We start from the raw sequence: 18,338 nt of genomic DNA, 5'->3' as shown, positions 1-18,338 counted from the left end.
CAAGTGAGACAAAATAGCTGAATACTTCTGTGTGCATAACTGTTCACCCCCCTAATGTCCGTACTTAATAGAGCCTTCTTTTGCGGCAATTACAGCTGCAAGTCACTTTGGATAAGCCTCTGAGATATCCACTGGGATTTTTGCCCATTCCTCAAGGCAAAACTTCTACAGCTCCTTCAACTTTGCTGTTCACCAGAGGAAACCATCTGTCTTCATGTCTGACCAGAGGCGTAGCTAGGGTTTTGGTTCAGGGGGGCGAAGCTTCTGAGTGGGCCCCTAACCAGGTAACCTTGATTACAACTGGGTGACGCGCCCTAATAGTAGAGCAGAACCAACATAGATGTTACCGCCATACGGTCAGTGGTAGATACCAGTCCTACAGAACATATAAGAGATCACAGCACAGTTAAAGATAATGTCTTACCGCTTATGTTTTCTGATGGAGTTGTTCACTTTTCCATCTGGCCCAGACCGACATGACAACTTCTTCCAGCCAGGACTCATCTGCAGAGAATACAACAAAGACACATTTCACTTTTCACATTCCAGCCCCATCGTCTTAACCTGCACAAACTCCTCATCCTGCTGATACCCCAATACTGAGCCGCTGCTGCCATATGTGTCCCTATTACTGTACCTGATACCCCAATACTGAGCCACTGCTGCCGTATGTGTCACTATTACCGCACCTGATACTCCAATACTGAGCCACTGCTGCCGTATGTGTCACTATTACCGCACCTGATACCCCAATACTGAGCCGCTGCTGCCGTATGTGTCCTTATTACTGCCCCTGATACCCCAATACTGAGCCGCTGCTGCCGTATGTGTCCTTATTACTGCCCCTGATACCCCAATACTGAGCCGCTGCTGCCGTATGTGTCCCTATTACTGCACCTGATACCCCAATACTGAGCCGCTGCTGCCGTATGTGTCCCTATTACTGCACCTGATACTCCAATACTGAGCCACTGCTGCCGTATGTGTCACTATTACTGCACCTGATACCCCAATACTGAGCCGCTGCTGCCGTATGTGTCACTATTACCGCACCTGATACCCCAATACTGAGCCGCTGCTGCTGTATGTGTCACTATTACCGCACCTGATACCCCAATACTGAGCCGCTGCTGCCGTATGTGTCCCTATTCCTGCACCTGATACCCCAATACTGAGCCGCTGCTGCCGTATGTGTCACTATTACTGCCCGATACTCCAATACTGAGCCACTGCTGCCGTATGTGTCCCTATTACTGCACCTGATACCCCAATACTGAGCCGCTGCTGCCGTATGTGTCCCTATTCCTGCACCTGATACCCCCAATACTGAGCCGCTGCTGCCGTATGTGTCCTTATTACTGCACCTGATACCCCAATACTGAGCCGCTGCTGCCGTATGTGTCCCTATTACTGCACCTGATACTCCAATACTGAGCCACTGCTGCCGTATGTGTCACTATTACTGCACCTGATACCCCAATACTGAGCCGCTGCTGTCGTATGTGTCCTTATTACTGCCCCTGATACCCCAATACTGAGCCGCTGCTGCCATGTGTCCCTATTACTGCACTTGATACCCCAATACTGAGCCGCTGCTGCCGTATGTGTCCCTATTACTGCACCTGATACCCCAATACTGAGCCGCTGCTGCCGTATGTGTCCCTATTACTGCATCTGATACCCCAATACTGAGCTGCTGCTGCCATGTGTCCCTCTTACTGCACCTGATACCCCAATACTGAGCCGCTGCTGCCGTATGTCCCTATTACTGCACCTAATACCCCAATACTGAGCCGCTGCTGCCGTATGTGCCCTATTACTGCACCTGATACCCCAATACTGAGCCGCTGCTGCCGTATGTGCCCTATTACTGGACCTGATACCCCAATACTGAGCCGCTGCTGCTATGTGTCCCTATTACTGCACCTGATACCCCAATACTGAGCCGCTTCTGCCATATGTGTCCCTATTACTGCACCTGATACCCCAATACTGAGCCGCTGCTGCCGCATGTGACCCTATTACTGCACCTTTTTAAAAAACTGACCGTCACATCAAAACATAGAATAAGTGTGAACAGGTGCTGAACCTAGCAGGATACGGTAAGGAAACACGGCACTCAGTAGATATGAGGGTTGGCGATGCTCAAGTAGGGTGTCCACCCCGTATATTAAAGATGAATGAAACTTGGCACTCAATTTTTGAGAAGAAAAGCTTCTTAGTTTATTGATGCATCCAGACAAACAAAACCGCTAAACGTTTTCGGTCCACACCGGACCTTCGTCAGAGCGTTTCTTAGACATTGACTGGATGAGGAAGCTAATGAGCCTGAATGAGCGTCAGCCAGAGCACGGGATATAGGAGCTGCAGTCTGCTGCAGGATCACAAAGGAAGGTGAAGCGCCAGAGGAGAGGCACAAAGCCTGGAGGGAGTAACGGCGTCGCTCTCCTCTGCTCTGCACTACTAGCGCTCAGGATCCAGCGCCGTTACTCCCTCCAGGCTTTGTGCCTCTCCTCTGGCGCTTCACCTTCCTTTGTGATCCTGCAGCAGACTGCAGCTCCTATATCCCGTGCTCTGGCTGACGCTCGTTCAGGCTCATTAGCTTCCTCATCCAGGTGCTGAACCTAGTCACCAACTCATATAAAGTCAAATAAATAAGGCAGCACACTGTGGCGCTAAAACATGCAAACATGAAAATTGAACTGCATTACTGCACTAGAAATATGAAAAAATGCGTTTAGCGCATTAATTGGCCAATTTATGTGTACCTGGTAGCCACATTAGGGCATCTCTCTTATACCATGATACCCTAATGTGGCTACCAGGTACACATAAATTGGCCAATTAATGCGCTAAACGCTCTCATTTTTTTCATATTTCTAGTTCAGTAATGCAGTTCAATTTATGTAAATTTATGAAAATTCTAATGGGGTTTACAAACTTTCATGCACCTCTTTATATCCTCCTCCATACTTTGGATGAAGTTAAGACTTCTCTTTTTACCATAATACGCAACTAAGTCCTTTTACAGTATATGGCCTTTCTCTCAGCTAGTAGATCTTTTTCCGCATGCATTTTACCCATGGCAGGGAGTTGCGGAATTGCAGTGGAAATTTCTGCGACAATTCCGCAACATGTGCACATAGCCTTAAATGTTCATGTTTTGGTGTGATGCATGGATTTCATTACTATCTCTGCAGCCTTTATCAATTTATTGACTTTCACTTCTGCCAAGACATAGCAAATTGTACATGGTCCCTTGCCATTAATGAGAGACGTACATGTGGTTTACCTTAAGGTACCGTCACACTTAGCGACGCTGCAGCGATACCGACAACGATCCGGATCGCTGCAGCGTCGCTGGAGAGCTGTCACACAGACCGCTCTCCAGCGACCAACGATGCTGGTAACCAGGGTAAACATCGGGTAACTAAGCGCAGGGCCGCGCTTAGTAACCCGATGTTTACCCTGGTTACCATCCTAAAAGTAAAAAAAACAAACAGTACATACTTACCTACAGCTGTCTGTCCTCCAGCGCTGTGCTCTGCACTCCTCCTGTACTGTCTGTGTGAGCACAGCGGCCGGAAAGCAGAGCGGTGACGTCACCGCTCTGCTTTCCGGCTGACCGACGCTCACAGCCAGTACAGGAGGAGTGCAGAGCACAGCGCTGGAGGACAGACAGTGGTAGGTAAGTATGTACTGTTTGCTTTTTTTACTTTTAGGATGGTAACCAGGGTAAACATTGGGTTACTAAGCGCGGCCCTGCCCTTAGTTACCCGATGTTTACCCTGGTTACCAGTGAAGACATCACTGAATCGGTGTCACACACGCCGATTCAGCGATGTCTGCGGGGAGTCCAGCGACCAAATAAAGTTCTGGACTTTCTTCCCCGACCAGCGACAGCACAGCAGGGGCCTGATCGCTGCTGCCTGTCACACTGGACGATATCGCTAGCGAGGACGCTGCAACGTCACGGATCGCTAGCGATATCGTCCAGTGTGACGGTACCTTAAGTTTTCTCTTGTAGAACACCTTTGTTCTGAAATTGGGTTCAGTTGTATCTGATCACTTGTAGGGTGTGGGATATCACTCATTTGTTCCAGAGCAGTCTGATCACCATCAGTCTTTTCTTTAGGATGTGGAGACCTTGGATTTAATGCAAAATTCACATCTTGAAGTATTTGGACAAGGACAAATACACACTATAAGATCCTTTGTCAGATTCCTTTATTTGCAGTTTCTTAAAGCTTTGTAAATACATGTGGCCCAGATGGCTGTGTGATGTGTAGATTAGGCCATTGTGTCTATGTGTGTAGGGTCTCGCCTATTTCTCCACTGTATTGAGATTATATAATGCTCATTTACCTTAGCAAAGCTATTACCCAGTTCCACCCAGGATAAATGTCCACAGTGGATCTTTTATCTGTCATACACTTTACAGGTAACAATCTCCCTTCCAGACAGGATAGAAGTAAAAAAAATAACCGCAACAAATAAAAAAAATTAAAAAAAATCAATCTATTATTTAATGAAAATGTAGAATCCCTGTGGGTGGAGATAAGGGGAGGGGGAAAAAAAAATAAATTACTGATAGGGGTTTGTTATAAATCTCCAAAAATAATGGAAGCAATGGATAATATCCTCGTAAAGCAAATAGATGAAGCTGCGACTCAAGGAGAAGTCATTATTATGGGGGACTTCAACTACCCTGAAATAGATTGGGGAACAGAAACCTGCAGTTCCAGCAAAGGTAATCGGTTTTTGACAACTGAGAGACAATTACCTTTCACAACTGGTTCAGGACCCAACAAGGGGGGCACTACTAGACCTAATATAACCAACAGGCCAGACCGCATATCAAATATAAGGGTTGGGGGTCACTTGGGTAATAGCGATCACAAAATACCGTATATACTCGAGTATAAGCCGACCCGAGTATAAGCCGACCCCCCTAATTTTGCCACAAAAAACTGGGAAAACTTATGGACTCGAGTATAAGCCTAGGGTGGAAAATGCAGCAGCTACTCGTAAATTTCAAAAATAAAAATAGATGCTCCATACCGTTCATTATTGCTCCATAGATGCTCCATATACAACTGTGCTATATAGAATGCTCCATACCGTTCATTATGGCCCCATAGATGCTCCATATAAAGCTGTGCCACATATAATGCTCTGCACCGTTCATTATGGCCCCATATAAAGATGTGCCATATAGAATGCTCTGCACCATTCATTATGGCCTCATAGATGCTCCTTATAAAGCTGTGCCATATATATATTGCTCTGCACCGTTGATTATGGCCCCATAGATGCTCCTTATAAAGCTGTGCCCCATATATATTGCTCTGCACCATTGATTATGGCCCCATAGATGCTCCTTATAAAGCTGTGCCCCATATACGGTATATTGCTCTGCACCGTTCATTATTTCCCCATAGATGCTCCTTATAAAGCTGTGCCATATATAATGCTCTGCACCGTTCTTTATGGCCCCATAGATGTGCCATATAAAGCTGTGCCATATATAATGCTCTGCACTGTTCTTTATGGCCCCATAGATGTGCCATATAAAGCTGTGCCATATAGAATGCTCTGCACCGTTCTTTATGGCCCCATAGATGCTCCTTATATAATGCTGTGCCATATAGAATGCTGCTGGTGCTGCCATAAAAAAAAAAATCACATACTCACCTCTCTTGCTCAGGACGCCGGCGCTTTCAATTATTTACCTGCTCCTCGTGCGGCTCCTTCTCCAGCACTGACGCTCAGCAGAGGGCGCGCACTGACTACATCACCGCGCCCTCTAACCTGAGCGTCACTGCTAGAGGACGCTGCAGATGGAGCCGCACCGGAGCGAGGAGCAGGTAAATATAGCGCTGCGCTCCCCTTACCTGCTCCTGGCGCGGTCCCTGCAGTCCCTGGCTTCCCCGGCGCTGCAGCTTCTTCCTGTAATTGAGCGGTCACAGTTACCGATCATTTACAGCAATGAATATGCGGCTCCTCCCCTATGGGAGGTGGAGCCGCCTATTCATTTCTGTAATGAGCGGTGCCATGTGACCGCTCAGTACAGGAAGAATCTGCAGCGCCAGGGAAGCCAGGGACTGCAGGGACCGCGCTGCAGCAGGTAAGTATAACTACACAGCCCCCGCTCCCCCTCACCTGCCGACCCCCGGGTATATGACTCGAGTATAAGCCGAGAGGGGGACTTTCAGCCCAAAAAAGTGGGCTGAAAATCTTGGCTTATACACGAGTATATACGGTAATAAGTTTTCATGTATCCTTTAAAAAGATGTGTAATAGAGGGGTTACAAGGACACTAAACTTCAGGAGGGCAAATTTCCAACGGATGAGAGAGGATCTTGGTGCAATTAACTGGGACGATATCCTGAGACACAAAAATACACAAAGAAAATGGGAGCCATTTATTAGCATCCTGGATAGGACCTGTGGACAGTATATACCGTATGGGAATAAACATACTAGAAATAGGAGGAAACCAATATGGCTAAATAGAGCTGTAAGGAGCACAATAAGTGACAAAAAGAAAGCATTTAGAGAATTAAAGGAAGTAGGTAGTGATGAGGCATTAAATAAATACAGAAAATTAAATAAATTCTGTAAAAAGCAAATCAAGGCAGCAAAGATTGAGACAGAGAGACTCATTGCCAGAGAGAGTAAAAATAATCCTAAAATATTCTTTAACTACATAAATAGTAAGAAACTAAAAAAATGATAGTGTTGGCCCCCTTAAAAATAGTCTGAGTGAAATGGTGGATGAGGATGAGGAAAAAGCCAATATGCTAAATGACTTTTTTTCATCAGTATTTACACAAGAAAATCCCATGGCAGACAAAATGACTAGTGATAAAAATTCCCCATTAAATGTCACCTGCTTAACCCAGCAGGAAGTGCGGCGGCATCTAAAAATCACTAAAATTGACAAATCTCCAGGCCCGGATGGGATACACCCTCGAGTACTGCAGGAATTAAGTACAGTCATTGATAGAACATTATTTTTAATCTTTAAAGACTCCATAATAACAGGGTCTGTACCACAGGACTGGCGTATAGCAAATGTGGTGCCAATATTCAAAAAGGGGACAAAAACTGAACTCGGAAGTTATAGGCCAATATGCTTAACCTCTAATGTGGGTAAAATCCTGGAGGGCATTCTAAGGGATGCTATACTGGAGTATCTGAAGAGGAATAACCTCATGACCCAGTATCAGCACGGGTTTACTAGGGACCGTTCATGTCAGACTAACTTGATCAGTTTCTATGAAGAGGTAAGTTCCGGATTGGACCAAGGGAACCCAGTGGATGTAGTGTATATGGACTTTTCAAAAGCTTTTGATACGGTGCCACACAAAAGGTTGATACATAAAATGAGAATAATGGGGATAGGGAAAAATATGTGCAAGTGGGTTGAGAGCTGGCTCAGAGATAGGAAACAAAGGATGGTTTTTAATGGAGCACACTCGGACTGGGTAGCGGTTAGCAGTGGGGTACCACAGGGGTCAGTATTGGGCCCTCTTCTTTTTAACATATTTATTAATGACCTTGTAGGGGGCATTCAGAGTAGAATTTCAATATTTGCAGATAACACTAAACTCTGCAGGGTAATCAATACAGAGGAGGACAATTTTATATTACAGGATGATTTATGTAAACTAGAAGCTTGGGCTGATAAATGGCAAATGAGCTTTAATGGGGATAAATGTAAGGTCATGCACTTGGGTAGAAGTAATAAGATGTATAATTATGTGCTTAATTCTAAAACTCTGGGCAAAACCGTCAATGAAAAAGACCTGGGTGTATGGGTGGATGACAAACTCATATTCAGTGGCCAGTGTCAGGCAGCTGCTACAAAGGCAAATAAAATAATGGGATGCATTAAAAGAGGCATAGATGCTCATGAGGAGAACATAATTTTACCTCTATACAAGTCACTAGTTCGACCACACTTAGAATACTGTGCACAGTTCTGGTCTCCGGTGTATAAGAAAGACATAGCTGAACTGGAGCGGGTGCAGAGAAGAGCGACCAAGATTATTAGAGGACTGGGGGGTCTGCAATACCAAGATAGGTTATTACACTTGGGGCTATTTAGTTTGGAAAAACGAAGACTAAGGGGTGATCTTATGTTAATGTATAAATATATGAGGGGACAGTACAAAGACCTTTCTGATGATCTTTTTAATCACAGACCTGAAACCGGAACAAGGGGGCATCCTCTGCGTTTGGAGGAAAAAAGGTTTAAGCATAATAACAGACGTGGATTCTTTACTGTAAGAGCAGTGAGACTATGGAACTCTCTGCCGTATGATGTTGTAATGAGTGATTCATTACTTAAATTTAAGAGGGGACTGGATACCTTTCTGGAAAAGTATAATGTTACAGGGTATATACACTAGATTCCTTGATAGGGCGTTGATCCAGGGAACTAGTCTGATTGCCGTATGTGGAGTCGGGAAGGAATTTTTTTCCCCAATGTGGAGCTTCCTCTTTGCCACATGGTTTTTTTTTGCCTTCCTCTGGATCAACATGTTAGGGCATGTTAGGTTAGGCTATGGGTTGAACTAGATGGACTTATAGTCTTCCTTCAACCTTAATAACTATGTAACTATCTGGAACCAACTATGGGGAATGTAAAAGCAGGTAATAGTCTGTGGGTGAAGGGTATTTGTAGAATTTCTTCTTATAACCTAAATAACATCCAATTTATAAGAAAACCGGCAATTCCGCAACTCCCTGCCATGGGTAAAACGCATGCGGAAAAAGATCTACTAGCTGAGAGAAAGGCCATATACTGTAAATGGACTTAGTTATGTATTATGGTAAAAAGAGAAGTCTTAACTTCATCCAAAGTATGGAGGAGGATATACAGAGGTGCATGAAAGTTTGTAAACCCCCTTAGAATTTTCATAAATTTACATACAGTTAGGTCCATATATATTTGGACAGAGACAACACTTTTCTAATTTTGGTTACAGACATTACCACAATGAATTTTAAACAAAACAATTCAGATGCAGTTGAAGTTCAGACTTTCAGCTTTCATTTGAGGGTATCCACATTAAAATTGGATGAAGGGTTTAGGAGTTTCAGCTCCCTAACCTGTGCCACCCTGTTTTTAAAGGGACCAAAAGTAATTGGACAGATTCAATAATTTTAAATAAAATGTTCATTTTTAGTACTTGGTTGAAAACCCTTTGTTGGCAATGACTGCCTGAAGTCTTGAACTCATGGACATCACCAGACGCTGTGTTTCCTCCTTTTTGATGCTCTGCCAGGCCTTCACTGCGGTGGTTTTCAGTTGCTGTTTGTTTGTGGGCCTTTCTGTCTGAAGTTTAGTCTTTAACAAGTGAAATGCTGCTCACTTGGGTTGAGATCAGGTGACTGACTTGGCCATTCAAGAATATTCCACTTCTTTGCTTTAATAAACTCCTGGGTTGCTTTGGCTTTATGTTTTGGGTCATTGTCCATCTGTAGTATGAAACGGCGACCAATCAGTTTGGCTGCATTTGGCTGGATCTGAGCACACAGTATGGCTCTGAATACCTCAGAATTCATTCGTCTGCTTCTGTCCTGTGTCACATCATCAATAAACACTAGTGACCCAGTGCCACTGGCAGCCAGGCATGCCCAAGCCATCACTCTGCCTCCGCCGTGTTTTACAGATGATGTGGTATGCTTTGGATCATGAGCTGTACCACGCCTTCGCCATACTTTTCTCCTTCCATCATTCTCGTAGAGGTTGATTTTTGTTTCATCTGTCCAAAGAATGTTCTTCCAGAACTGTGCTGGCTTTTTTAGATGTTTTTTTAGCAAAGTCCAATTTAGCCTTTTTATTCTTGATGCTTATGAGTGGCTGCACCGTGCAGTGAACCCTCTGTATTTACTTTCATGCAGTCTTCTCTTCACTCCTGGAGAGTGTCGATCACTTGGTTGGCTGTTGTGAAGGGGTTTCTCTTAACCATGGAGATTATTCTGCGATCATCCACCACTGTTGTCTTCCGTGGGCGCCCAGGTCTTTTTGCATTGATGAGTTCACCAGTGCTTTCTTTCTTTCTCAGGATGCACCAAACTGTAGATTTTGCCACTCCTAATATTGTAGCAATTTCTCGGATGGTTCTTTCTGTTTTCGCAGCTTAAGGATGGCTTGTTTCACCTGCATGGAGAGCTCTTTTGACCGCATGTTTACTTCACAGCAAAACCTTCCAAATACAAGCACCACACCTCAAATCAACTCCAGGCCTTTTATCTGCTTAATTGAGAATGACATAACGAAGGGATTGCCCACACGTGTCCATGAAATAGCCTTGGAGTCAATTGTCCAATTACTTTTGGTCCCTTTAAAAACAGGGTGGCACATGTTAAGGAGCTGAAACTCCTAAACCCTTCATCCAATTTTAATGTGGATACCCTCAAATGAAAGCTGAAAGTCTGAACATCAACTGCATCTGAATTGTTTTGTTTAAAATTCATTGTGGTAATGTCTATAACCAAAGTTAGAAAAATGTTGTCTCTGTCCAAATATATATATATGGACCTAACTGTAAAGTAGACCAAGAGAACCAAATCCAATTAATGATTAAAAAATATTACACGTTGCCACTTTTTAAATGAGGAAAATATCCAATATCACATGTCTGAGAGTCATAAGTGTATGAGCCTTTGCTTTCAGGATTTGGTGTGACCCACTTGTACAGTAATAATTGCATTTAACCCATTAATGACTGCTGATATGCATTAAAATGGTGGTGTAGTGCAGTGGGGTTAGTGCAGTGCCACCCATAGGCAGGGACCACAGGAAAGTTCAAAGCAAAGTGTCTTTAATGTCCAAAACTTACAAATGAAAAGCTAACGGTATCCTCTGAATTGCAGCCGGGTGTCAAAACAGTCCAGAGCTGAGACTTTATGCCGTGGGCGACTGCACCACCGTGTAATGCTAAGGGGGCAGCAGGTGTTTGCTTCCCTTGGCTTTGTGTTAACTGCACATCTAAGCCAGATGTTGCAGACCCTCCTGCTCAGCAGTTTGCAAACTAACACTGACACACCCAACCCTTTGCTGTAGGGTTTTTAAATGGAATCTGTGGCCATGGGCCACTTGTAAGACCCGGTCTGGAATGAGCGAACCACCCCACTACCATTCTGTAGTTCGCTCCAAATATAAAAGCCCTTAACAAGTTTTCCTAAACATTGCCTTGGCCCGATAGCTTGACCAGGTCCACACTTACTTTTATTTTGCCTCGTGACTCGCAGGCGTCCTGCTGTGAACACAAGGCACTCCAGTGGGTTTCATAGGACTACGTCTGCATCTTGGGGGATGCATATTAGCCCTCACATATGATCCCCCTCACTGCCTCACAGTGGTCATTAAGGGGCCTTATTCCCCTCCCAAAAATCAGCAAAAGTCTCATGCCAGATTTATCCCGTGTTCTCTGCTGAGCGGTGGCATCAGGACTTCCATGTAAACAAAAAAAACGCGATTTAGACAAAACCCTGAGAGAATCACTAACTTATGAGGCAGATGAAGAAACTTTGGACTCCACCTGGTCTCTGTTCCAATGTTGTAGCGTTATTTTAGGTGTCTTTTTAGTGCGCAAATGTGGACGTCCACAGTTCTGTGAACACCTGAATACACGGATACCACCGGGACAGACATCAAAAGCCATACAAATAGTCTCCATCAGCCTCCGTATGGTGGGTGGTTCCATCAGTATCGGAATCGCATTATTGTGGGATTACATGGAAACAGCAGCATAAGTGATGCCATAGAACTTAAGAATGTGACCCCAGAATTATACTGGAAACGATTAAAAAAATGTTATGTACCCATAAATGTTACCAATAAAAACTCTAATTTCTTCCACATAAAACCAGCTCCCACTGAGGTCCTTCATAGGTCACTAGAAATATAGGGGGTTCCCACGTTACTGGTAAAACAAAGACTTTGGAAAAGTAATGCCCCCTCCCCAATCAAATTCAATTATTTCTGCGCTCCGAAATCCAAATGGCCCCTCCTTCTGAGCCCCACTGTGCCTAAACCACAGTAAGCTGCCACATGTTTGGCATTATTGTAGAGGGGCGAGAGCACTGAACAATTTACAGGGTGTGTCGCCCGAAGCACAAGCTGCGCACACTGTATGGGGGCGCTAGAATACCTAAGAGCGCTACAGTATATAGGGACACAATGTAAGGGGGCGCTACAGTATATGGGGCTCTACACTGTATAGGGACACAATGTAAGGGGGCGCTACAGTATATGGGGCTCTACACTGTATAGGGACACAATGTAAGGGGGCGCTACAGTATAAGGGGCTCTACACTGTATGGGGACACAATGTAAGGGGGCACTACAGTATATGGGGCTCTACACTGTATGGGGACACAATGTAAGGGGGCGCTACAGTATATAGGGACACAATGTAAGGGGGTGCTACAGTATATGGGGCTCTACACTGTATAGGGACACAATGTAAGGGGGCGCTACAGTATATAGGGACACAATGTAAGGGGGTGCTACAGTATATGGGGCTCTACACTGTATAGGGACACAATGTAAGGGGGCGCTACAGTATATAGGGCTCTACTCTGTATAGGGGCACAATGTAAGGGGGCGCTACAGTATATGGGGCACTACACTGTCTAGGGACACAATGTAAGGGGGTGCTACAGTATATGGGGCTCTACACTGTATAGGGACACAATGTAAGGGGGCGCTACAGTATATGGGGCTCTACACTGTATAGCGACACAATGTAAGGGGGCGCTACATTATATGGGGCTCTACTCTGTATAGGGACACAATTTAAGGGGGCGCTACATTATATGGGGCTCTACTCTGTATGGGGACACAATGTAAGGGGGCGCTACAGTATATAGGGACACAATGTAAGGGGGTGCTACAGTATATGGGGCTCTACACTGTATAGGGACACAATGTAAGGGGGCGCTACAGTATATGGGGCTCTACACTGTATAGGGACACAATGTAAGGGGGCGCTACATTATATGGGGCTCTACTCTGTATGGGGACACAATGTCAAAAGGGCGCTACAGTATATGGGGCTCTACACTGTATGGGGACACCATGTAAGGGGGCGCTACAGTATATAGGGACACAATGTAAGGGGGCGCTACAGTATATGGGGCTCTACTCTGTATGGGGACACAATGTAAGGGGTGCTACAGTATATAGGGACACAATGTAAGGGGGCGCTACAGTATATGGGGCTCTACTCTGTATGGGGACACAATGTAAGGGGGTGCTACAGTATATAGGGACACAATGTAAGGGGGCGCTACAGTATATGGGGCTCTACACTGTATAGGGACACAATGTAAGGGGACGCTACAGTATATGGGGACACAATGTATAGGGACACAAAGTAAGAGGGCGCTACAGTATATGGGGCACTACACTGTATAGGGACACAATGTAAGGGGGTGCTACAGTATATAGGGACACAATGTAAGGGGGTGCTACAGTATATAGGGACACAATGTAAGGGGGCACTACAGTATATAGGGACACAATGTAAGGGGGTGCTACAGTATATAGGGCTCTACTCTGTATGGGGACACAATGTAAGGGGGCGCTACAGTATATGGGGCACTACACTGTATGAGGACACAATGTAATGGGGCGCTACAGTATATGGGGCTCTACTCTGTATGGGGACACAATGTAAGGGGGCGCTACAGTATATGGGGCACTACACTGTATGGGGACACAATGTAAGGGGGCGCTACAGTATATGGGGCTCTACACTGTATAGGGACACAATGTAAGGGGGCGCTACAGTATATAGGGCTCTACTCTGTATAGGGGCACAATGTAAGGAGGCGCTACAGTATATGGGGCACTACACTGTATAGGGACACAATGTAAGGGGGCGCTACAGTATATGGGGCTCTACACTGTATAGGGACACAATGTAAAGGGGCGCTACAGTATATGGGGCTCTACTCTGTATAGGGACACAATGTAAGGGGGCGCTACAGTATATGGGGCTCTACACTGTATAGGGACACAATGTAAGGGGGCGCTACAGTATATAGGGATCTACTCTGTATGGGGACACAATGTAAGGGGGCACTACAGTATATAGGGCTCTACTCTGTATGGGGACACAATGTAAGGGGGCGCTACAGTATATGGGGCTCTACACTGTATAGGGACACAATGTAAGGGGGCGCTACAGTATATGGGGCTCTACACTGTATAGGGACACAATGTAAAGGGGCGCTACAGTATATGGGGCTCTACACTGTATAGGGACACAATGTAAGGGGGCGCTACAGTATATGGGGCTCTACACTGTATAGGGACACAATGTAAGGGGGCGCTACAGTATATGGGGCTCTACACTGTATAGGGACACAATGTAAGGGGGCGCTACAGTATATGGGGCTCTACACTGTATAGGGACACATTGTAAGGGGGCGCTACAGTATATAGGGCTCTACTCTGTATGGGGACACAATGTAAGGGGGCGCTACAGTATATGGGGCTCTACTCTGTATGGGGACACAATGTAAGGGGGCACTACAGTATATGGGGCTCTACACTGTATAGGGACACAATGTAAGGGGGCGCTACAGTATATGGGGCTCTACACTGTATAGGGACACAATGTAAAGGGGCGCTACACTATATGGGGCTCTACACTGTATAGGGACACATTGTAAGGGGGCGCTACAGTATATGGGGATCTACTCTGTATGGGGAGACAATGTAAGGGGGTGCTACAGTATATAGGGACACAATGTAAGGGGGCGCTACAGTATGTTGGGCTCTACACTGTATAGGGACACAATGTAAGGGGACGCTACAGTATATGGGGACACAATGTAAGGGGACGCTACAGTATATGGGGCACTACACTGTATAGGGACACAATGTAAGAGGGCGCTACAGTATATGGGGCACTACACTGTATAGGGACACAATGTAAGGGGGCGCTACATTATATGGGGCTCTACTCTGTATGGGGACACAATGTCAAAAGGGCGCTACAGTATATGGGGCTCTACACTGTATGGGGACACAATGTAAGGGGACGCTACAGTATATAGGGACACAATGTAAGGGGGCGCTACAGTATATGGGGCTCTACACTGTATGGGGACACAATGTAAGGGGGCGATACAGTATATAAGGACACAATGTAAGGGGGCGCTACAGTATATGGGGCTCTACTCTGTATGGGGACACAATGTAAGGGGGCGCTACAGTATATAGGGACACAATGTAAGGGGGCGCTACAGTATATGTGGATCTACTCTGTATGGGGACACAATGTAAGGGGGCGCTACAGTATATAGGGACACAATGTAAGGGGGCGCTACAGTATATGTGGCTCTACACTGTATAGGGACACAATGTAAGGGGGTGCTACAGTATATAGGGACACAATGTAAGGGGGTGCTACAGTATATAAGGCTCTACTCTGTATGGGGACACAATGTAAGGGGGCGCTACAGTATATGGGGCACTACACTGTATGGGGACACAATGTAATGGGGCGCTACAGTATATGGGGCTCTACTCTGTATGGGGACACAATGTAAGGGGGCGCTACAGTATATGGGGCACTACACTGTATGGGGACACAATGTAAGGGGGCGCTACAGTATATAGGGCTCTACTTTGTATAGGAACACAATGTAAGGGGGCGCTACAGTATATGGGGCTCTACACTGTATAGGGACACAATGTAAGGGGGTGCTACAGTATATGGGCTCTACACTGTATAGGGACACAATGTAAGGGGGCGCTACAGTATATGGGGCTCTACTCTGTATAGGGACACAATGTAAGGGGGCGCTACAGTATATGGGGCTCTACACTGTATAGGGACAAAATGTAAGGGGGCACTACAGTTTATGGGGCTCTACTCTGTATAGGGACACAATGTAAGGGGGCGCTACAGTATATGGGGCTCTACACTGTATAGGGACACAATGTAAGGGGGCGCTACAGTACATGGGCTCTACACTGTATAGGGACACAATGTAAGGGGGCGCTACAGTATATGGGGCTCTACACTGTATAGGGACAAAATGTAAGGGGGCGCTACAGTTTATGGGGCTCTACTCTGTATAGGGACACAATGTAAGGGGGCGCTACAGTATATGGGGCTCTACACTGTATAGGGACACAATGTAAGGGGGCGCTACAGTATATAGGGACACAATGTAAGGGGGCGCTACAGTATATTGGGCTCTACACTGTATGGGGACACAATGTAAGGGGGCACTACAGTATATGGGGCTCTACACTGTATGGGGACACAATGTAAGGGGGCGCTACAGTATATAGGGCTCTACTCTGTATGGGGACACAATGTAAGGGGGCGCTACAGTATACGGGGCACTACACTGTATAGGGACAAAATGTAAGGGGGCACTACAGTATATGGGGCTCTACTCTGTATAGGGACACAATGTAAGGGGGCGCTACAGTATATGTGGCTCTACACTGTATAGGGACACAATGTAAGGGGGCGCTACAGTATATAGGGACAAAATGTAAGGGGGTGCTACAGTATATTGGGCTCTACTCTGTATAGGGACACAATGTAAGGGGGCGCTACAGTATATTGGGCTCTACACTGTATAGGGACACAATGTAAGAGGGCGCTACAGTATATGGGGCTCTACACTGTATAGGGACACAATGTAAGGGGGCGCTACAGTATATAGGGACACAATGTAAGGGGGCGCTACAGTATATAGGGCTCTACTTTGTATGGGGACACAATGTAAGGGGGCGCTACAGTATATAGGGACACAATGTAAGGGGGCGCTACAGTATATGGGGCTCTACTCTGTATGGGGACACAATGTAAGGGGGCGCTACAGTATATAGGGCTCTACTCTGTATGGGGACACAATGTAAGGGGGTGCTACAGTATATAGGGCTCTACTCTGTATGGGGACAAAATGTAAGGGGCCGCTACAGTATATGGGGCTCTACTCTGTATGGGGACACAATGTATTGGGGCGCTACAGTATATGGGGCTCTACTCTGTATGGGGACACAATGTAAGAGGGCGCTACTGTATATGGGGCTCTGCACTGTATGGGGACACAATGTAAGGGGGCGCTACAGGATATAGGGCTCTACTCTGTATGGGGACACAATGTAATGGGGCGCTACAGTATATGGGGCTCTACTCTGTATGGGGACACAATGTAAGGGGGCACTACAGTATATGGGGCTCTACACTGTATTGGGACACAAAGTAAGGGGGCGCTACAGTATATAGGGACACAATGTATGGGGCGTTACAGTATATGGGGCTCTACTCTGTATGGGGACACAATGTAAGGGGGCGCTACAGTATATAGGGACACAATGTATGGGGCGCTACAGTATATGGGGCTCTACTCTGTATGGGGACACAATGTAATGGGGCGTTACAGTATATGGGGCTCTACTCTGTATGGGGACACAATGTAAGGGGGCGCTACAGTATATAGGGACACAATGTATGGGGCGCTACAGTATATGGGGCTCTACTCTGTATGGGGACACAATGTAAGGGGGCACTACAGTATATGGGGCTCTACACTGTATTGGGACACAAAGTAAGGGGGCGCTACAGTATATAGGGACACAATGTATGGGGCGTTACAGTATATGGGGCTCTACTCTGTATGGGGACACAATGTAAGGGGGCGCTACAGTATATAGGGACACAATGTATGGGGCGCTACAGTATATGGGGCTCTACTCTGTATGGGGACACAATGTAAGGGGGCGCTACAGTATATAGGGACACAATTTAAGGGGGCGCTACAGTATATGGGGCTCTACTCTGTATGGGGACAAAATGTAAGGGGGTGCTACAGTATATGGGGCTCTACTCTGTATGGGGACACAATGTAAGGGGGCACTACAGTATATGGGGCTCTACTTTGTATAGGGACACAATGTAAGGGGGCGCTACAGTATATAGGGACACAATGTATGGGGCGCTACAGTATATGGGGCTCTACTCTGTATGAGTACACAATGTAAGGGGGCGCTACAGTATATAGGGACACAATTTAAGGGGGCGCTACAGTATATGGGGCTCTACTCTGTATGGGGACAAAATGTAAGGGGGCGCTACAGTATATGGGGCTCTACTCTGTATGGGGACACAATGTAAGGGGGCGCTACAGTATATAGGGACACATAGTAAGGGGGTGCTACAGTATATTGTGCTCTACACTGTATAGGGACACAATGTAAGGGGGCGCTACAGTATATGGGGCTCTACTCTGTATGGGGACACAATGTAAGGGGGCGCTACAGTATATAGGGACACATAGTAAGG

The 18,338-nt window shown here is 46.0% G+C and overlaps 1 long non-coding RNA gene across 1 annotated transcript in view; it reads left to right on the top strand.

The window, feature by feature from the left end:
- Positions 1-2,500: 2,500 nt before the first annotated feature.
- The window catches only part of LOC138650859 (uncharacterized), a 248,354-nt gene continuing 232,516 nt past the window's right edge, over positions 2,501-18,338 (top strand). The window contains exon 1 of the long non-coding RNA XR_011315408.1: positions 2,501-2,615. This is a non-coding gene — a long non-coding RNA (uncharacterized lncRNA). The remainder of the gene's footprint in view (positions 2,616-18,338) is intronic.

Source organism: Ranitomeya imitator, chromosome 10 (genome assembly GCF_032444005.1).
Source record: "Ranitomeya imitator isolate aRanImi1 chromosome 10, aRanImi1.pri, whole genome shotgun sequence".
Taxonomy (NCBI): Eukaryota; Metazoa; Chordata; class Amphibia; order Anura; family Dendrobatidae; genus Ranitomeya; species Ranitomeya imitator.
Note: the sequence above shows the minus strand (reverse complement) of the source record. Positions and strands in the feature narration are given on the sequence as shown.